This window comes from Mustela putorius, unplaced genomic scaffold (assembly GCF_011764305.1).
Source record: "Mustela putorius furo isolate JIRA1106 unplaced genomic scaffold, ASM1176430v1.1 tig00003836_pilon_pilon_pilon, whole genome shotgun sequence".
Taxonomy (NCBI): Eukaryota; Metazoa; Chordata; class Mammalia; order Carnivora; family Mustelidae; genus Mustela; species Mustela putorius.
This window is the reverse complement of record NW_025421989.1, coordinates 30616249-30623808: the sequence shown is the minus strand read 5'-3', so window position 1 is coordinate 30623808 and position 7560 is coordinate 30616249. Positions and strand designations below refer to the sequence as shown.

At 39.8% G+C, this 7560-nt stretch overlaps 1 pseudogene; it reads right to left on the bottom strand.

The window, feature by feature from the left end:
* Window positions 1–6839: 6839 nt before the first annotated feature.
* LOC123394752 lies at window positions 6840–6948 on the bottom strand (annotated as a pseudogene).
* Between the last annotated feature and the right edge of the window lie 612 nt (window positions 6949–7560).

Genomic DNA, 7560 nt, shown 5'->3' with positions numbered 1-7560 from the left:
AGTGGGGAGTAAGTGATGTTTGTGATCCTGTCTCAGCGCAAGTCAGGAAATCTTTGGCTCTACTTAGCAGCGTCCCTTTTCCTGGCACCTCCATCAATTACCATTTCTCTGTTCTCCCAGTTCTCTCTTCTTTTCCACTGAGCTGCATTCCCAGGAGTGGAAAAGACCAACTCTTGCATCACTGTGGTTTTTTCAGACCTGTTGCTCATTGCTTTAGGTCTCACCCCCTAGTGTTCAACAGAGCGTCTGGGACTCAATAAACATTTTTTCAAGCAGGTCCACTCTTAACGGTCAAAAGCTTGGGTATCAAGAATATTACATTAGAGTTCTGAAAGTCTTTAGAAATGCAGCTAACTTTTTTGTTTTATGCAAAAAATGCTGTCTTTGTTGAATTTTGATTTCAGGTTAAAGTGGGCTAAATTATTTAAATGAACTATTCCACTAAAAATAACTCAAAACAGAGGATAAAATTTATAAAACATCACTTTAAAAATGCTAAAGAACAAGTAAGATGATGGAAAAATTCTAAGCCAAGGTTTTACTGTAAAGTGAGCACCCAGGGAGCTTAGTCCTGCCTCACTGCCTTCTCAACCCTGAGAGATTTTGTGCTTCCTTCATTTGAGGAATTAGATTCTCTGGCTTAAGTTGAGGGAAAGAGGAAAGAGGGGTGGGTACAAAAGTCAAGACTCAAGATGTGCCTAGGAAGGGAAGTCTGTGATCCAAAAGGGCTACATTCTTAGTTTTAGAGACAAACCAGAACTAAACTTATTCCCAGAGGATGCAGGAAAATCGTCATGGTGCTGAACAAAACAGGAGAAAAAATAGAAAGAAAAACAATCAATTTACACATGGCCATAAACAGCCCTACTATAGATATGCTAAGGGAAAAAAGCATTACGAGAGATAGAGTTAGTTCATAAAGATAAAGGATTCATTTCATCAGGAAGATTAAATAATACCATAGCCTCAACAAACACACAAACACACACACAGTGATAAAATATCCAAAATTACAGTGACTAGCAGATAAGCCCCACAGCCATTGTGGGAGATTTTAACATACTCCTCTTTTGGTAGTAATCACACAAAAAAATCAGTCAGGATGTTGAACACCATGAACAAATATGGCCTAATGGTTATGTGTGTTTTGTGTTGGTAAATCACTTCACCCAGCAACTGCACAGTAGACATTATTTTCATTATTATAGAATATTTACAAATATTGACCATGAGTCGATGTACATGATTGTTACAGTAACAAAAGGGAAGGAAGTGATTATCATAATAGGATGTTTTGTGCTGGTCTCAGCCTATCAATATTGATGCTGATGTAGTTTTGGAATGTAGGTGAGATTTGGTGGGGTAAGGTCAGGAACCGAAGGCCGAGAAAGAATTCTTGAGAAGTCTTTGGTGCAAAAAGGTGGTTTTATTAAAGCACTGGAACAAGACCCACGGACAGAAAGAGCTGCTACCCCCCCCCCACCGGGTTTTGAGGGGTGATTGAATTCGTACTTAGGAAATGGAGGAGGTAAGGAAAGGCCAGGTTTTCAAAAAAACGTTCATATGCTAATGAGGACCTACAGAATTCTGGATGTCTTGCCATTGTCAAGTTAAGGTTGTTTTTCCCTTTAGTAAGTCATTAACATTAAGACCATTGGGAACAGTATACTCCACCTGCCTCAAGTGTTTGTCAAGGGGCTGCAGATTATAAGGACATTTAACTTTATCTACATTTCCCTCTGAAAGTTGGGTTATTGATAAGAATGTTTTTTTTCTTTTCTTTTTCTTTTTTAAAAGATTTTATTCATCCATTTGACAGAGAGAGAGATCACAATTAGGCAGAGAGGCAGGCAGAGAGAGAAGGAGAAGCAGACTCCCCGCTGAGCAGAGAGCCAATGCGGAGGGATCCCAGGACCCTGAGATCACCACCCAAGCTGAAGGCAGAGGCCACCCAGGGGCCCCAAAATGCTTTTTTCTTGTAAATCGCTAAAACACTTGTAAACTAAGGGAGACTGAGGTCTTGCAGGACTGTGATCTCTATCATTTAACCATTTGTTTTCCCTTCCCTTAGCTTTCAGGCAGCCAGGAGTGGCTGAGGAATGTCAGACAGATCCCACCTGGGATTGGGGTGGGGGCGGTTGTGGGGTGTCAGCTTGTGCTTTGTCCTCAGCTAGCCTTCGACTCCCTCATCAATGCTGTAAGCTAGGAATGCATGGGGCCTCTCACCTGGGCATGTACTACTTGTGAGTCCCCAGAAACACTTTCCCACTGTGTAGCTGGACCAGCACTTGTGGTTCGTACTCTGATTGCAAGATGCATCTCAGCAATCATCATCAGGGAACTTTGCAAAAATATGGCTTATTCCTCACATGTTGTGAAGCGAACACAGTGAGGCCATACCGTGAGGTTGCAGGGCAGATGAGGGAGTGCAGGCCTGAGCTTCTGCCTGAACTGGGCTGAGAATGGGATGGCTAGGCTTCTATAGGTATACTCTTTATTGGAACACACCTTTTAAAAAATTAACATATAATGTATTATTTGTTTCAGGGGCACAAATCTGTGACTCATCAGTCTAACACAACACACAGCGCTCACTGTAGCTCATACCCTCCCCAATGTCCATCCCCCAGCCACCCCATCCCCCAAAACCCTCCCCTCCAGCAACCCTCAATTTGTTTCCTGAGATTCAGAGTCTCTTATGGTTTGTCTACCTTTCTGGTTTTGTCTTGTTTCATTTTTTCCTCTCTTCCCCTATGATTCTCTGCCTTGTTTCTTAAATTCCACATATCAGTGAGAGCATATGATAATTGTCTTTCTCTGATTAACTTATTTCACTTAGCATAATACCCTCTAGTTCCATCTAGGTTGTTGCAATTGGCAAGATTTCATTTTTTGTGGCTGTGTAATATTCCATTGTAAATATACATACCACACCTTCTTTATTCATTCATGTGTCGATGGACATCTGGGCTCTTTCCACAGTTTGACTATTGTGGACATTGCTGCTATAAACATTGGGGTGCACATGCCCCTTTGAATCACATCATTTGTATCTTTGGGGTAAATACTCAGTAGTACATTTGCTGGGTCATAGGGTAGTTCTATTTTCAAGTTTTTGAGGAAATTCCATGCTGTTTTCCAGAGTGCCTGCCCCAGCTTGCATTCCCACCAACAGTGTAGGAGGGCTCCCCTTTCTTCGCATCCTTGCCAGCATCTTTCATTTCCTAACTTGTCAATTTTAGCCATTCTGACTATTGTGAGGTGGTATCTCATTGTGGTTTTGATTTGTGTTTCCCTGACACCTAGGGATGTTGAGCACTTTATCATGTGTCTGTTGACCACTTGAATGTCTTCTCTGCAGAAATGTCTGTTTATGTCTTCTGCCCATTTCTTGATTGGATTATTTGTTCTTTGGGTGTTAAGTTTGATGAGTTCTTTATAGATTTTGGATACTAGCCCTTTATCTGTAGTGTCATTTGCAAATATCTTTTCCTATTTGGTCGGTTGTCTTTTGGTTTTGTTGACTGTTTCCTTCGTTGTGCAAAAGCTTTTGATCTTGATGAAGTCCCAGTAGTTCATTTTTACCCTTGCTTCCCTTGCCTTTGCTGATGTTTCTGGGAAGAAGTTGCTATGGGTGAGGTCAAAGAGGTTTCTGCCTGTGTTCTCCCTCAAGGATTTGGATGGATTCCTATCTCATTGAGGTCTTTCATCAATTTTGAGTCTGTTTTTGTGTATGGGGGAAGGAAGTGGTCCAGTTTTGTTCTTCTGCTTGTGGCTGTCCAATTCTCCCAACACCATTTGTTGAAGAAACTATCTTTTTTCCACTGGACAGTCTTTCCTGCTTTGTAGAAGATGAGTTGACCATAGAGTTGAGGGTCCATTTCTGAGTTCTCTATTCTGTCCCATTGATCTATGTGTCTGTTTTTGTGCCAGTACCATATTATCTTGATGATTACAGCTTTGTAATAGAGCTTGCAGTCCAAACTCTCATTCTTTTCAGATGATATGATACTTTATGTGGAAAACCCAGCTCTACCCCAAAACTGCTAGAACTCATACAGGAATTCGGTAAAGTGTCAGGATATAAAATCAATACACAGAAATCAGTTGCATATCTATACACCAACAATAAGGCAGATGAAAAATTTAGGAGGCGATCCCATTTACAACTGCACCCAAAACGATAAGATATCTAGGAATAAATCTAACCAAAGAGGCAAAGAATCTATACTCAGGAAAGTATAGAATACTCATGAAAGAAATTGAGGAAGACACAAAGAAATGGAAAAATGTTCCATGCTCATGGATTGGACGAACAAATACTGTGAAAATGTCAGTGCTGCCTAGAGCAATCTACACATTCAATGCAATCCCTATCAAAATACCATCAACTTTTTTTTCACAGAACTGGAACAAATAATCCTAAAATTTCTATGGAACCAGAAAAGATCCCAAATTGCCAGAGGAATGTTGAAAAAGAAAACCAAAGCTGGTGGCATCATAATTCCAGACTTCAAGCTCTATTGTTGGTACACACTTTAAAACATAAGAGCAGGAATTAAAAAGTGGGAAGGGACATGGGCAATCAACTCAAAACATCAGTTCTCTAAATCTCTCAGGGCTTTCTAATAGGGGAACTTCCTTAGTAGGGTTGCCTGGCTCTTCATCTAGTTGCCTAGCTGCTTAGCAGACGATATGTTTACTTGGTATGGATGACTTTGAAGTGGTTGCCTCAGCAATCAGATGCTTAATGTCAGGCACTTACATTACCATCAAGAAAGCTGATTGTCAGGCATTTACTCTGCACAGAATAAGCTTTACTCTGGTATGGGAAGGGCAGGAGGTTGTGCTGGGTAAGGAAATGAATGAATACACAGGTATTCACTTTTTAGTTTTCTTTTAAACTATGCATTTATGTTTTATGGACTTTCTATATGTGCATTACATTTCATAATAAAGTTGATTAAAAAAGATCAATACTTTGTTTTCTTCTCAAATAATGCAAGGAATTTAACACACTTTCATTTACCCCACATCAGTTTACAAATTATCATTGCCATGTGTTTAATTCTACATATACAAATCTACTATACATTATTAGTATTTTAACGTAGTCAGTGTGCATTTACCTATGTATTTACTGTTTTTTGTTCTTATTCCCTTCTTTCATCTGGGACCTTCCGTCTGGAATCTCTCTCTCTCTCTCTTTTTTTTTCCCTGAATCGGTGTATCTGTAGTCTGAATGTTCTGGCAATTTCTGTTTCTTCACTAGATGTTTACATTTTGATCATTTATTACACAGTACATGTATGTTTTATCTACTTTTCTATATGGAATATAGTAATAAAATTCAGAAAAGGCAAAAAAAATAATAACCTTAGATTTTAAATATTTTTTGGTATACTAGCTTAATCTCATCCCACTGTTGGTGAAATATATTTGGAGGCCACTTTAAGGCAGCAGGTTTGAGCAATGGAATGTAGAAAGGGCCCAAAGCAACCCCCTGGCTGAATATGGACAGGCCCATTGGGTGACCCACCTCAAAGCAGCCGTAGGCCCTAACTAACTAATGGGCTCCTTACAACTGGGCATAGTTACCAACAAAGGGAAAACTATAAATGTCCCCATACCTCCTCACCTTCCCCCCTTTTACAAACAGCCCCCTCCCACTGCCTCCTTGCAGACAGCCTCTCCTCTGCTGTCCTGGACTCTGCCCCCTAGCCATATATTCAGTAAACTTCTATCTCCTTTGTTCTGCCCCAGGTGAATTCTTGTCACTGCCTGTACCACCTTATTCCACTGGATCTTCACCCCACAGATTAAGGGTCCCCATCCGATGGGGAGAGACGTCACATTTAGACACTACATATAATGCATATGAAACATATATTTCACTGTTGTCTCCCCTCCCCCATATGTAATTTGTCTAACAATAATATATTTTTGAAATAAATAGTGGTGGTGCTTTCTTTAGAAACCACAAAATCCAAGGAGACGTGCAGAGTTGGTTGAGTTAGTATGATACATTTTTGAGGGTCATGGATTTGGAATATGAAGTTTTAAGGTTCAGATCTGGATGTAGTCTTTTTTGTAGCTATCTCAATTATGAAAATTCCTTAACCTATCTAAATTTCTGATAATTCTTCTTTAAAATGGAGGGTGTGGGGGCACCTGGGTGGTTCAGTGGGTTAAGTGTCTGCCTTCAGCTCAGGTCATGATCTCAGGGTCCTGGGATTGAGCCCAGTGTAGTCTTCTTATTCAATGCAGAGTCTGCAGCTCCCTCTCCCTCTACTGCTTCCTTCCCTCCCCCACCCCTGCTTGAGTTCTCTCTCAAATAAATAAATAAAATCTTTTAAAAATATAAAATAAAATGGAGGACGTAGTACCATTTTTGCCCATTTCACAGAAATGTTGAGAAGTACTAAAGAAGCAAAACATATGAATAGGTTTTGTAAAATGGTTAAATAACATGACTTTAAACTAGTATTATTTGATGTCAATATGGAGAAGAAAAATGAATAGTAAATGTTCTATGTAAACTGAAGATGAGATCATATTTAGATATGTGGTAAAGCATTATGGTATAATGAAAACAGTAGGATTGGGGGTTCAGATATCATAAATTGTACTAACTTATGTTTCTGCTTCACTGCCTGCTAGCTCTAGAATCTTTTCCAAGTCAACTTTTCTGAGTCTCTGTTTCCTCATCTGTAAAATGCAATAATAATATTTTATTGATGCCTCATGTACTGTGAAGATCAAATAGGACATTTTGTCTATAGTGCCTGGGGCATAGTAAGTGAACCATCTGTTTAGTCTCTACAGTGCAAATTCAATACAAAGAATGATGAGAAGAGAATGTGATTATGGTATTGATAGAAAATGGTCTATTTAAACTGATAAGAACAGATACTACACTTCATCTTAGCCAAAAGGCTGAGAAGTGATGAAAATGGTCTCTTTAGGTGGTATTCTGCCCTTGATGTGAGAAGGAACTGATAAAACTAAGTTTCAAATAGCTCTGGCATTTTCTGAAATTTGGCTAAATGCTTGGCCTAAGGTTTATTTCCTCTGGTCACCACTGGCTGCTGCTGACTTCACAGGAAATACTCCTGCCCGGGTATCCAGCCTCTTCTCTAGAGAAGGTAGAGGATAATACAGCACCTTTCTGGTTTCACTCCTAGCGAGGTCCAGATCCTTCCCTTCGTTCCCATACACAACACCCTTATTTGGCAATAGAAGATGCCAATGTCCTGTGGTGACTGGAGGGATGATACAGGAACACCATGGTCTTGAATTCACATGCTGGTCTTAGTGAACGCCAACCACGTATCTTTCAACTTCCCAATTCAATGAAATGTTGAACTTTTATACATGGTTCAGGCATAGAAAACATAATACTAATATGGTAATGCTCTTAGTCAGTGTTTATAAAACTTGAATGCACATACGATTCCTGTAGGGATCTTGTAGAAATGCAGAGTTTGATTCTGCAACTTTGGAGTGCTCTGGTCTGAATGTTTGTCCCCCCCATTCATATGTTGAAATCTAATCTTCAGG